This window comes from Haliaeetus albicilla, chromosome 6, assembly GCF_947461875.1.
Source record: "Haliaeetus albicilla chromosome 6, bHalAlb1.1, whole genome shotgun sequence".
Classification (NCBI taxonomy): Eukaryota; Metazoa; Chordata; class Aves; order Accipitriformes; family Accipitridae; genus Haliaeetus; species Haliaeetus albicilla.
Window position 1 is genome coordinate 9,848,659 of NC_091488.1, and position 13,445 is coordinate 9,862,103.

At 42.2% G+C, this 13,445-nt stretch overlaps 1 long non-coding RNA gene across 1 annotated transcript in view; it reads left to right on the top strand.

The window, feature by feature from the left end:
* LOC138685639 (uncharacterized) overlaps window positions 1-13,018 on the top strand; it is a 77,238-nt gene extending 64,220 nt beyond the window's left edge. Inside the window, exon 4 of the long non-coding RNA XR_011324964.1 lies at window positions 11,149-13,018. This is a non-coding gene — a long non-coding RNA (uncharacterized lncRNA). The remainder of the gene's footprint in view (window positions 1-11,148) is intronic.
* Window positions 13,019-13,445: the final 427 nt, after the last annotated feature.

Sequence of the window (13,445 nt, forward strand, 5' to 3'; positions counted from 1 at the left end):
GAGAACAAGACTTGCACAGGCTGAGAATGTGCTCCTTGTGACCTGGGACCTTGACAACCTCATGCATGGAGGTCTGCCAAGTCACCTGCCTGCAGCCTCCTCTGCCTGGCTCAGCTGGGTGAGGGGCTCCAGCCTGATGGTTGGGAATGGGAGGATGTGAGTGCTTCTTGGGTCACACGTTGCACTGGCCCATCCTCTGCTCAGCCTCTGCCTCCCTGCCATGGATTTTTTCTTGGCTGCTAACTTGGAGACCAGGATGTTCATGTGGTTGCAGTGATGGGTCTGCAACTCCAGTCCAGTTGCTGGCAGTCAGGCCCTCTGCTACACATATGCACATACACATTGGTCTCTCTGGGAGCTTGTGCAAACCTATGGTCACTCCAATATCTGACTCTCAGACCCCTGGTGTCTCTCTGGTATCCAGCCCCTGACCTATGGTCTCCCTCATAGCTGTCTCCCAGAACCCCTTATCCTACACGCACTCACGCAGGACTGACGTTCCCTGGGGAAATGCACACACACGTAAACACACACTAGTGTCTCCAGTTGCTGGCACCCCAGACACATGGGCCCTCTGACCCATAGCCTGACTCCAGCTGCTGCAGGCACACCCCCATACGCACACCCCCAGAGAACAGAGAGTCCCTCGCTCAGGAAAGTAGTTAGAAATACAGTTTAACTAGAAGACTGTGGTGATCAGGCATGGGGCATGACCAAACAAGCATACTGAGCAGCAGCCTGTTTACATGGAACTGGCTCCTTTTATCCACTGATCTCTGTATTTTTCCACACTTGTTCCTTCGCAAGCAAACTTCACCTTCCCGTTCTTGCCTTTGGTCTTTACCCTTAATATCCCGTAAGTCTCATACATTCCCACTAACCCCTTTAAAACCTCCCGCAGTAAATTTAAGACCATTCCCCAAATGCTCATCCCATAATGAGTCCCGTACACCTGCCAGCAGTAATCCTGCTCAGTCTGCCAGGCTCCAGAAAGCACAGACTCCTCCGACATCCAGACCATGGCCAGGCTGTCCTCTGCTGAGATCCCTGGGAGCAGCCAGGTCCAGGTGCTGTGGGGCTTCCTCTGCCTGGTACTGTCCTCTGCTCATCTCCAGACCTTAGTGTTTATGGTGATTAGCCCTTCATCATGTAAACTAATAGATCCCACCACTGTAAATCTCAGTGGCTCTCAGAAGAGTAATCCCTGAGTTTATACCATTAAGCATTGGCAGATCCACAGTTTGATCTTCAGAAGTTGTGTGACTTCTGCGTCTTCCATGCTCCTTTGATAGACTTCTTCAGTCAATACAGTTTTTACAGTCACATGTGGAAAAAAAAATCTTCTAAAGCACATTCACTGCTATTTTTTAGGAAGTCACGTTATGAGGCTAACAAGGAATGTGAACGGCATTTAAATACTAAGCAGGCTGGGACATCATGTGTTTCATACAGTAACTTGGGAGAGGAAGACAACCCTTTAGTCTTGGTAGACAACCTACCAAGATGTTGTGCTGCTACTAGATATTCTTCCTTCTGTGTGCTGGACACTGCATATGAACAGTGCTGATAGCCTTCAGGAGGTGATTGGGAAGGATACCTGATATCGTATAAACAGAGTCGTCGTTCTGTTGCCATTTGTAAGACTATATCCAGAAAACCTATAATTTATTGCTGTGAGATGGAAACAGTGAACACTGAACACTGGAGGCAGCCTGCAGGGTTAGGGATGGGATGGGCCCTCTCATGTTACGAACCAGCAGAGCACACCAGGGATGTAGTGCGTGCAGGAGAGCGCCTGGTAGACATTCATTTGTTGTCATATCAAAAGCAATCCAGCAGTACAAGGTTCAATACTTTCATCTGGAAAGATGTTTTGGGAAGCCACCACCGTGCAGACCACCTGCCCTCTGCTCTCTCCCCTGCAATAGGCAGGGACATTAGGTACCAACGACTCTGGAAATATTGGAGCTGCCAATGTAAATGTTTTTGATTAAACTCTTTGTGAAAAGGCCATGTGCATAAACGCACAGGGTACATGGAAACATTCCTAGGATGGTGACTTCAAAACCATTTGCAATCTTCTGTTTACTATTGGCAAACGTTTCCAGGAGACCTGTTTGTGAGGAGTATGTGTAGAATTTGGCACCATAGCTTGAGGCCCTATCCAGCAACTACTGAAGGGATGGCATAATACCTGTGTTGTCAGGCTTGACACAGTTAGAGATGAAGCACTTCTTTAGATTAGTATGGGATTAATTCCTTTCTTGGCTACAGAATAGTCATATTTGATGTTGCCCACTTGGAAGAGATGTTTAAATGGATCAACAATGTTTTTGATAATACCTGCCAAGAGCATTTTGATTCAGTCCTTTACAATTACTCATTTTTATAAATCATGCGTCAGTTTAAAGTATAACGCAGACATCTAAAAGGTGCTGAAAATGAAAACCTAATAGCATTTGGTATTTCTTACATTCCTGTCATAGACTTCATGTTGGAATAAATGTAGATGTCCAGAGAATCAGACCAGATGTGATGTTTAAAATTCCTTCAGTACCATGACTATCTTGACTTTTTTGTATAATAAACTACTTTGCAAGACAGATCTACTAGTTAGCCAACTAGCTGCCAGAACCATCTTAAAAATGACTGATACTTACCAGAAGCACCGAAGCTGGTGAGGAATGCCATCCAGTACAAGGATACAGTCTGTAGTTGTAGGTACTGGTTGCAAGACTCAGCAGTGGAGAAAAATTGAATGCTCACTCCTCCTACAATTCTTAGTCAAAGACTGGGAAAAATGTATTATGAAGATAAATTATATGACATCATTCTCTAGAGCATGGGCACATGTCTTTACTTCAAGCTAACCAGCGACCACTGTGAGAAACCCAACTTCTCACACTTTGCAGTGAGGAGGCAGGTGCAAAAATTATTTTGCTTGTCCTCCAGGCCTTGAATGGTGGATAAAAACAGTCATAATCACTGCTGAAAATAGTGATCTTTTTTGAGTTCAGCAAATCTATTTCTTGCCAGTGCACTGGAAAATTGGAACGTAGATCTGGGAAAGATTCACTTAGAATAATAAAGTATATGTTGGCTTGGCACTTGCATATATACAAGCCACCGATTGTCTGCACGCCTTTTAGAGGGGCAATAATGTTGTTGGTTTTGAAGACAGAGGAATTCTGGGAATTTAAAACCTATGCAAAGGGAGTGCTTTTAACAGAATTTTGCTGAGCTTGGGCAAACATGGGAGCTTTCATCACAGCTTTCAAAAACTGTAGGAATTCTTGAGTCATCTGTGTACGCCTGAAATTGCAACAGCTGATATCAACGACTGCTGTTAGCAACTCTGCTGTGACAAATGGGGTGAAATAGGTTCTGGTTAACTTCTGCCGTATGAAAAATATTTACTCCAGCTTGCACTGACAATACTCTACTAAGCATGAGATTGGAAATAATCCTTGCGACAGGTGTGCTACCCTTGCCTATCTTAACATCAGATGGCTGGATAACTGATGCCAAAGAGAATGCAGTTGGGGAATGCATAGACTACAGCATCCACAGCTACCATGACTCTTAAGAAATATAGTTGCACCCTTTGCTGCCAAAGCAAGGAGGCTATGTACCTTAGTTATGAACTTAAGCAGAAAGAACCTGCTTTTCCAAAGTAATTAGCCAAATAAAATTGTGGTTGTATCTAGAAATACTTTTAAAATATAAACTTTATCTGTAGACCTTCATCTGCCCCTGTTTCCAGCTGAAATGGTACAGCATAGAAGTTGATTAAAATTCTCTAACAGTGAAACTACATGTTGAATCCTGTTGTTGAATTCTTTCTTATTGAATAGTAAAATGATGAACAGTGCATGTAATACATGATAGAGCAATATTCCTTTATTTCATTTTGCAATTTAAAGTTAAGAACATTTTGGTTAATGGAAGGTGAAGATAGTATTAAGGGGGTTATTATTTATCAGTGATTTATACAACAATGTGATTGTATTGTAAAGCACTGAGTTAGAAAAATTGACATGTTAAGTCTCCTTATCTCTCAGGCATTGAAAAATTGCCCTTGGTTCTTGTTGAATAATACACATTGGCTGATAGACAAACTGTACAAAAGGTACAAACTGTGTATAGATTCATTTAGAACTCCCAGGTGGGAGAATTTGAGTATGTTTTCAATGAAGAGTCTATTATCCCTTGGTAACTGAGAACATTACATATGAAAAATATGGCATCTAAAATGAGTCATCTTAAATCCAGATAGAGCTGGCTGACCATGCCAAATTCACCTTTCTGAGGTAATCATGGCCTTCAATTACCAGATTTTTTTTTTTTAACTGTAGCCATTCCTAGGTACTGTAGTTAAATGTTTGCCTAGTAGTGATGATAATTTAGCAAGTTCCTAATAGAGATGTGGTGATGTTTTATTGCTAAAAAGAAATAATTTGGAAAAAACCACCACTTGTTGGTTGCATTATTTCACCATTTGTAAGATAACTCATCTAGTAGACTGTAAATTCCCCAGGGCAAAGACTTTTATGTTTATATTTGTAATCTGTCCTTCAGACCAATGGGACAATGTAGTCCATAAACAACAATAACTGAACACCAATTAATTTCAGATTATAGGCTGAATAAGAAATTCAGTCTGCAATTCTGCTTTCTAGGCATGGTTATGTAAGATTTTATATGGCAATTAGCATTGTAGCAGTAAAAATTTTAATGTGATCCCATGCCAGGAAAATATCCACAATCCATCTAAACCAAATGCCTCTGAGGACTTTCTAGACCTTTCATTTGTTAATGTAAGTGCTGTTGTTTTGTTCCGACAAACCTAGTCAAGGTATTAATCCTATAGCTTAAAAATATTCTTTTTCCTAAAATTTGATATAAAAGAATAAGTGCTTACTAGGCTGCAAGAGCAACGCATATTATCTAGCATGGAGGCAGTGCTGTTTTATCAGAAAAAGAAGGCATATTTCTGTGATAGTAATTTAGTCTATTCATAAAACACGTAAATATAAAGGATAATGCAAGTCTGAAGATGAAGGTAATGAGAGCTGCTGAAGCTCAGAATGCCAGAACTTCAGTGCTGGAAGATAAGTAACATCCTTTTACTCTTCAGGTGTGTTACATGAGGCTGCCTACAAGAATGAAACCAGTGAAAAGTCATATTTTCAGTATTTTATTCTATTTTTTATTATTGCTTTGAATGTTGCTCTCCTTAATTATGGCAACAGATGTTGGCAGTACTGTACAATATGTGTCTGCACAATATGTGTTCCTTTCACATTTTGTTCTTGCAGAGAGTGAGACTTGGATTTTTTTTTTTATTTAAAATTAAAGAAAGAAATTTATAGGATGTTCAATAATTGGAATTCTTAAAAAGTCTCCTTATAAGGCATGGGGGACGTTCACAGTTCAAATACACTGTGTAATGTCAAGGAAGTGTAGATTCTTCCTTCCCCTCTTTGTCTCTTCTTGGTGATATAGGGATATATTTTGAACAAAGAATAAGTGACAGAAAAACACATGTATTCTGTAGCTTGCTTGAAAAATAGCTAAACATCTGCCATGCAGTAATACTGTGATATGAACTGCAGTCAACTAAGAATTGTCCCTATCAGTAAAACTGATAGATTTATTGAGGAAACCCACAGAATATGCAAGCTTTAGTCTGCCCCAGTCTTTTTTCTTCCTTCATCTCTCATTTTGTACATGAATATAAATACGTACTATGTCTCCCCAGGCCAAAAGCGGAAACGAAATGACAATAATGTAGGGATATGGACTCTGGGCAACGTTAAAAAAAATCATGTGTGCCTGTGAAATCCAGATCCCCTTTTCCAGTGAGATCTGGGGAATGCCAAGTGACTTAAAGATAGCATTTAGGCTTCGCTGGCCTGGGTGCCCTCTTCTGAGTGTGATGCCATTTAAACAGTTTGCACCCCTTCTCCTCCCCGCTGACCCTCCTTCGTCCCTTCTCTCTCCTGTCACTCCCTGTCTCGTTGCCAACAAAAATGTGTGATGACCTGAAAAATAATCCAAACTAGTGTTTTTCCATCTGGATCTGTTCCCTGACGTGTCTCCCAGTGTGATCACACACAGCTGTGCCGCCATGGGAGTAGGAGTGGGAATGATTTTAGCTGGGTGAAGTAGATCTGCCACCGCATGTGAGACCAAGGCCTCAGTCATTTCTACCATTTTTCACCATAATCTCACTCCAACAATTAATTTATCAGCTACTGACAGCATGTCTCCTGTCATTCTTGAGCAGCTTTCAACATCCACGGAGTCTGAGCCTCTACTGGGAGTCAGGACGGTGCTGCTCAGTGAGCTCTCACAGAAGCAGGCCGTCCCCTTCGGCCTTGGGAGGGCTGCCATGTTAGGCAGCAGGGAGTCTCTCACCCTGTAAGTCACCAGTGCTGTTGTACACTGTGAAGGAGGTTTGCCCATCGAGGCACAAGCGGAGAGGTTTGTGCGGGACAGTGAATATCAGCCCTGTGCTCTTCCACGTCGTGGGCAGCAACATTTTGCTCCTCACGGTTTCTTGGGCTTGTGGCTGCCCGCCCCTGGTTATGGCCTGGAAAAGCCTGCGCTGCCTCAGCTCTGCCTGTGCATGTTTTGCCCCATATGCAGTTTAAGGTTTTATGGTTCCTATCAAAATGTCTGTCACCGTTTCTTGATCTTATACCTCCAGACAGCTCCTACTTCTCTCTATGCCATGTGATGACATGGAGGAGCCCCGGTGTGAAGGAGGAGAGCCACACAGTGAGCATAATGACAGACAAGCCAGGTCTCTTCTGGTCAAGATGGATGTACAAAGTAAGCTAGGGCACACCTGTGTGCCACAATGCAAAGATCTCCCAGCTCCCTGACCCACGCTGGTAAAGAGTGTTGTGTCTGTGCTTCACCTTGGGGTCATCAGCCCACGGCTGAACCTAAGCCATGCAGTCCTTCTTCTTCCTCTTCTGCTGTGCAACACACCCTGTTGTGAACAGTCTCCTGAAGATAAGTTTCTCATGTGAGACATCTCCAGATCTGGCAGATGAACATCCCCCTCACCCTGCCATACCTCTCCTGTTCTCCTGTGTCCTGCACATGCCCTGTGCTGGTGGCTGTTGGTCCCCACTGCGGGCAGCAGCAGGTCTGTGGCTCTCCTGGGGTGGCAGAAATCTGGTGTTTGTCATTCTTCAAGCTTGGTTGCTGTGCTGGAGCCAGCCAGTGAGACCAGCCTGCATTTCAGCTCCCAGAAGCCCCAACTGCAGTAGGAGCCCTGACTGATTTATCAGCCTTGAGTCACCGCTAAGTGCTGAGGTGACCCAAGAAAACTTCAGCACCCATTTGGGGACTAGCTGGCAGCTGAATGGCAGCCTTGAACATGCTATTAGCATATAAATGATAGTCTTAGGTGAGCAAAATGATCAGTTGATGTCAAAGTGGCTTTAAGGATAAGTTCTCACTTCTTCCTGGTGAAAGCCAAGACTCAAAGGTGAAACTTCCGTCATGGAAGAAAAGATAGGGCCAGAAACTGCCCACAGGGGACAGCTATTGGCTCACAGAGAGACATCAAATGTATTTTTCCCACCCGCTCAATTTCCTCCAAGTCAATGAAATTAGAATCTGACCCTTTTGTTCTGATAACCTTTGAAAAGGAATCAGGCTTGCCAAAAACCTCTGCTAATACACCAAAGGAAAAGGAAGCAAGTCATAAAACATATTTTGGATCAAACAGTAACATTCTGTTGCACACATCTGAAACACAGTGGAGGGAACACAGTGCTGCTTTGGAGTATGACTAGGGACATGAATCACGGTATTAGCTCAATATTTGCCCAAAGAGTATAAACCACTAAGATTCAGGCAGCTAAACGTTGTTTATAAGAGCTGTACAAGGAAATGTGTATACTGCAGCTTTGTTTGTCTTAGCTGTCCAATTCCTAGGCGTTCCCTATACTCCAAGTAATTTTTTGTGTTCTTTTCCTTCTTTTTGAACAAGGAAATTGTATAAATAGCACTGGTGGTAATGAAAGAAATGCTTCACCTCAGAGAGAGCAAAACATTGGCAGCATAACCAATTTGACATTGTCATAGATTTGGGTTGGCAACATTGACAATAATAAGCAACAGATCTTTTAAATGTAAATTTAGCACGAGACATCAAAAAAGTGATGATTGGTGCCTGGTAAAGCTGCCTCAAGAAGAGTTTGTTCAGTCTAGTGAAGATCATGTGGAGTCATGCGAGTCAGTCAGCTGACTCTGAAAAGTGGAGCATGGGGTGGGTCAGCAAGTGGTTGGCTTTGTGGTGTTGGGAGAAGAAGGTGCAAGGTTTACATTGCCTGTCTGATGGCCCTCTGGTAACTTGTGACACTCTCAGACGCTTCAAACCAAATCTGAGAAGGGGCAGTGTTTCCAGCAATCCTAATTTATCAATGAAGCTTTGGAAAAAATCCTGGCAGGTGGAAAAAGGACAGAGGTTTTCTTCAGTACTTGTCTGGACAACTTAGTGCTCTGTGTGGATTTTGGCAGCCCCCCAGCTGGCCAGGTGGCAGGCACCTTCTGGCAGACCAAGGCTCCAATGTGTATTTCCACCCTAGTCTCAGTACCTGTTGTCTCCTGCCCCAGTAGCAAGATAGAAAAGGGCAGCAAGGGCATGAAGGACAAACAAGTGGAGTCACCAGAAAGCCTGGGAGATATGAAGGCAACTGGAGATATTGCAAGGCAAAATGTTACAGGGACATGGAGGATACTATGAAAGGGCTTAGGGGACATGGTGAACTTACGGTACTGGAAGTAGAGAGGGGTTATTTGGGGTAGAAGAGGAAAGCTGTGGGACACTGAACTGCAGGAAATCAAGGTTCAGTCGTTCTGCTCCTCAGGGAGCAACTTGTCTTCAAAGCCTGACAATATTCCATTGTGGTTAAATGTGTCTGGAGGGATTGGTTTATTGCTATAATGATATATGCATCTCTTACAGATACTTATCTCGGAGGTTGTGAAGGGGTTCAGTTAGCAATGGCAGGCTATAAATGGGGAGGAGAAGGATGTCAAGCTTAACAGTAGGGAGGAAGGAAAACTAAAATAATAAATATTGATTTGGAGTATGTCTTTTATTATCTCTCAGTGAACAGGAAAATGTTATAATAATGTGATCTTTATGTGAACCGTAAATTATCCACGTGAAGCGTTTCTGCACTGGTGTTGACTAATCAACGAACCATTCTGGGGAGAGGTTGGCTATACTGTTCATTCAACAGCTTGAGTTTGTTATCATATTTCATTGTATTCCTGTAGGCTGTAGTTTATAGTGACTTGTGAGATGCATGCCCTGGACTCAGGGAAATCACTTTTACCAGATGGTTTGAATCAGTATGAGTCTTGTCCTGAGTTCAGTGATCCTTCGATCTGTTCCCTATTGCACCATGTTGTACAGATGAAGAGAGCTAAGTAAATCTTGGTAATAACAGACATTTTACTAAATTAAAATCTTTTATGTAGTTTCTGAGATATACTGAAAGTGAGCTGTAAAGCTAAACCAAGCACTGGATATGCAAATTGAATGCTGCATTAACCTACCACTGAGAGGTGTTTTTGGAATAACAAATGTAATTTTTGCATCTGAAGTTTATTTGGACTTCATCCCCCTCTGACATCACTTTTGTGGGTGCCCAGGGGATTTGTGTATGGACATACCTAATGAATTTGCTGTTACCATGCGTATATATGAAACACTTCCAGGAGGGGACATCAGCAGGAAAGCGGGGTTCTGTCCATGACCTTCAGCTTCTTCCCAAGAAACCTGAAACAGCATTGGAACCAAAACGAAAGCATGGGATGCACCAGGAGCTCTGTAGAGGACACTGGCCCTTGGCCACCTAGTGCCACACAGGGGTTATGTGTGCGAGGTGCTTATCTTTCCCGCAGGTGCTTTCCTGTGGACCATGTCCCTCCCCTCACCCCTGTGCGATATGGGATGCCCACCCCACCCCACCTCCTGGGGGCCTCTTCCCCACTTGGCCTCATGTCCTCATGTGCCCCCGTGACAAGTGGCCAGCTGGTGACTAGGGTGGGGAGGAGAGAGGGCCAGGCCTGGTCCAGTGCTGTGTTCAGTTGGCCAGTATCTCTGCAGCCTTCCCAAGGAGACTCGGGGATGTGAGGGACCCCAAAGGATGCCCTGCTGTGCAGTGCTCACCCCGTGGTCTGCCCCGAGCACCTCTCTGCCAGCTGTGGTCTGCATGACCTGTTTAAGGTACCTACACACATCTTTTGCACCGAAAAGCATTTTCATTTTATTTTAACCCTTCCCCCTTAAAAACTTAATGAATTAAGTTAATACATTGACATTCCCCCTCTCAAAAACTCCTACAATAGAGATGCAAAATAGGGCCTGACCCACTCTGTCTTTACCCTCCATCGCAGGCTCAAGCTGGGAGCTTCCCTTTAACAGGGGGTCTCCACTCTCCCTGACATGCAGCTTGGGGATGCATTTCTCTGTGTTCAAATTGAGGTGCTAAGGTTTCAAGACCCAGGGACTACATGTGTGGACACCTCCTTGCTTTAAATTCATTAACAAAGCCACACTATTAAGGAAAGTAAGATTTATTGTCCAAAAAAATTCCCCAAGGAAAAAAACGAGTAACGTGGCAACTTGTGATTCCTTAATACGTAGGTCAGATGGAGGAAATTTAAGTGATGAATGAATATCAAGTTTTTCCTATTCCAGAGTCAGGAAGAAAAAGTCATCCAAAGAGCCAGTGCAGATGTTCACCATGTGATCACACATCTTTTTTGTGGTCTGGCGAACAGATCATGTAGCTAGTATCAATACTTTAAGACTTAATCAGATGTCAATGCCTTAGTTGCATATACTGAAATGAATATATTAAAGTTATTTGTGTTTCTTAGAGCTGTTATTTCATGCTACCTGCAGAAAGGCATGGTGGGTTGAGGGTACATCTATGCTGGTAGTTACTTATGTGTAAGCCACACAGTTATATTTTTGTCCCATTTCCTTTTTTTTTGGAAAAGCTTTGCTCAGATTCAGCAATTATAGTGCTATTCTGAGATGAGCCTAGCCAGGTCTGCTTAAGTCTGGGATATTTTCTGATTTCTGTTTGTACCTTTTCTGTCCTACAGGTTTTGCGCGACAGGCTGACTAAAGTGATGCACCTTCACCTGCTTACAAGCATTTACATGTGACTTGAAGGAGGATTTTCTTTTACATTTTCCACTTCAGAATTCCACTGTTTTGTTTATTCAGCTCAGGTTGTGAGGCTCAGGCCATCTTTTGACTCTCTGTGGGAAGTTATCTGTATGTGGAAGGCGAAAAAGTGCATTCACTTCTACTTGAATTACCTGAATCGTGTAAGTCAAGTCCTTCTTGGGCAGGGGCTGTATGTGACCTCCTTCAGCTCCCTTTCCCAGGTTGACCAGAGGCAGAAGGGAGCAGAGAAGTGATGGACTACATCAGTGCAGGAGAGCAAGGCGGCCGCACAGCTCTTACAAAGGGTCTGGCAACAGATCCATGACCTGGCACCAGACCAAGCCTGAGAGGCCATGAATCTCTTCTGCTCACAGTAGAAAGCACTGCTACCACAGCAGAAATCAGCTGTTGTATTTGTGTGCAGGGGAGAGTAACACAGACAAAGATCAAAGCCAATTTATTGGTGCAAAGTTGGATCCTATCATTAGCAATAAAAAAAAGGGTGTTTTGTTTTGTTATAGACCATCTTTTTTGTATCTATGACTTTCCATTTATACTATTTCTTCTCTGAACTTTGTGAATTCTTGTATTTTTTATTCTGTTTATTGGTTTGTGAAATCTGTATGCATGTGTGACTGTCTTACGGTGTAGTTTGCATATACTATGTGGCATGTGCCAAGAAGTACGCAGGTGGAAGACTTTGAACATGAAACACATTTGAAGGGCCTGAGCTTGCACGATGTTAGATGTCTAAAGATGAGGGTGCACAGAATCAGTGACCACTTTAAGAAATTTATTTCTCCTTACTATATCTCCTTCATTAAGAGGAGACACTGTAGGAGACAAATGATGGGGTTTGTGTAAGTTATTTTTCTTTATTAGAGCCTTAGAGCCCTGCTGCTTCGAGTATTTGGGAAGTGTTGCTTCTACTGATGCTCATTACTATTGGGACTCTAATGCAAACAGCCAGTGTCTGCCACAGTTAGGATTTTTTCTGAATATTGTTCTTCTGACACTATGTACTTTTTCAAAAGGAATTTCTGTAAACCTTTTAAAATACTGAAGTCTGATTGCTTTGAAATTTTAACAGTGTCAAATATTTCTTTGCAACTGGGGACAGTAAAATGAAAGCTGAACAGGCACCTCTGCCCACACAAGCAAAATTTTTTTTGCATTTTCAAATGTTTCTGCTGCTGGTTGCTATTGAAACTTTGAAAAACCTTTCTAGTGCTTGAAGTGTGACACAAAGGAGGGACTGTTTCATTTTTCTTTTTCAAAGGTGAGGAAATTTCAAAATTATTGCAGGCAATAAAAAGGAAAATGAAAAGCAAAACTGGAACAATTTTGATATTATCAATTTTACAGTGTCAGTGTGAAAAAGAAAGAGGAAAAAATGAGAAAGTCTCTCTCTGTAAGTATCTTGATTTTGGTGAGTTTCACATTTGAATCTTTGTGAAAGATTCTGATTTGCAATAGTAGCAATTTTTCTTTGAAATCCAAATCTTAATTTTCAGATAGTTATGGGAATAAATGTGGCTTGGTTTTTGGAAAAAAGAGTCCCTTCTAGATATGAAGTGAAATGTCTTTTGCTATCTAAAGAATTAAGAATTTGGACAGTTAAATTAGAAATAACTAATAATACAATAATTGATTATATGTCTTTGATTCCAACAATCCCCCCTCCCTGAATTATGAGCGAAAATTAACTAAACTTGCTTGCTAGTAATAACTACCTTGTGACTATTCCTGCAAGCCAAGACTGTCATCTGCAGACATGAATAAAGACTATTAACATTATACTCACTGAATTTCAAGGAAATTTCTTGCAATGTGTAAAAGTAATCATGTGCAAATGTGTTTGCAGATTGGGACTGCATTCTCACCCAAATACATAATGCAGTTTCCAGGTGGTAGCTATCTGATATTATGTCTATTTTTGTTTTAACACAATGAATACTCAGCAGCAAAGTAATACTGCTCACTGCCTTTTCCTTCTAATATTGTTCATGGCAGAAATCCAATTTATACAGTGCAAATAATCATTATTTCCAATAGGCCGGGGATCTTTCCTGGCAAGAGCATAACCAATGTCTTCTACTCCTACTTGTGTCATTCATGATATTTCAGTAATGTGAGTTTGCATATAAAATCCATTACCCATAGAAGGATTGTGGGAGGGGAAAAAAAAAAAAACGAGAAAAGAAAGCAGGGAACATGCCTAGTGCTGTGA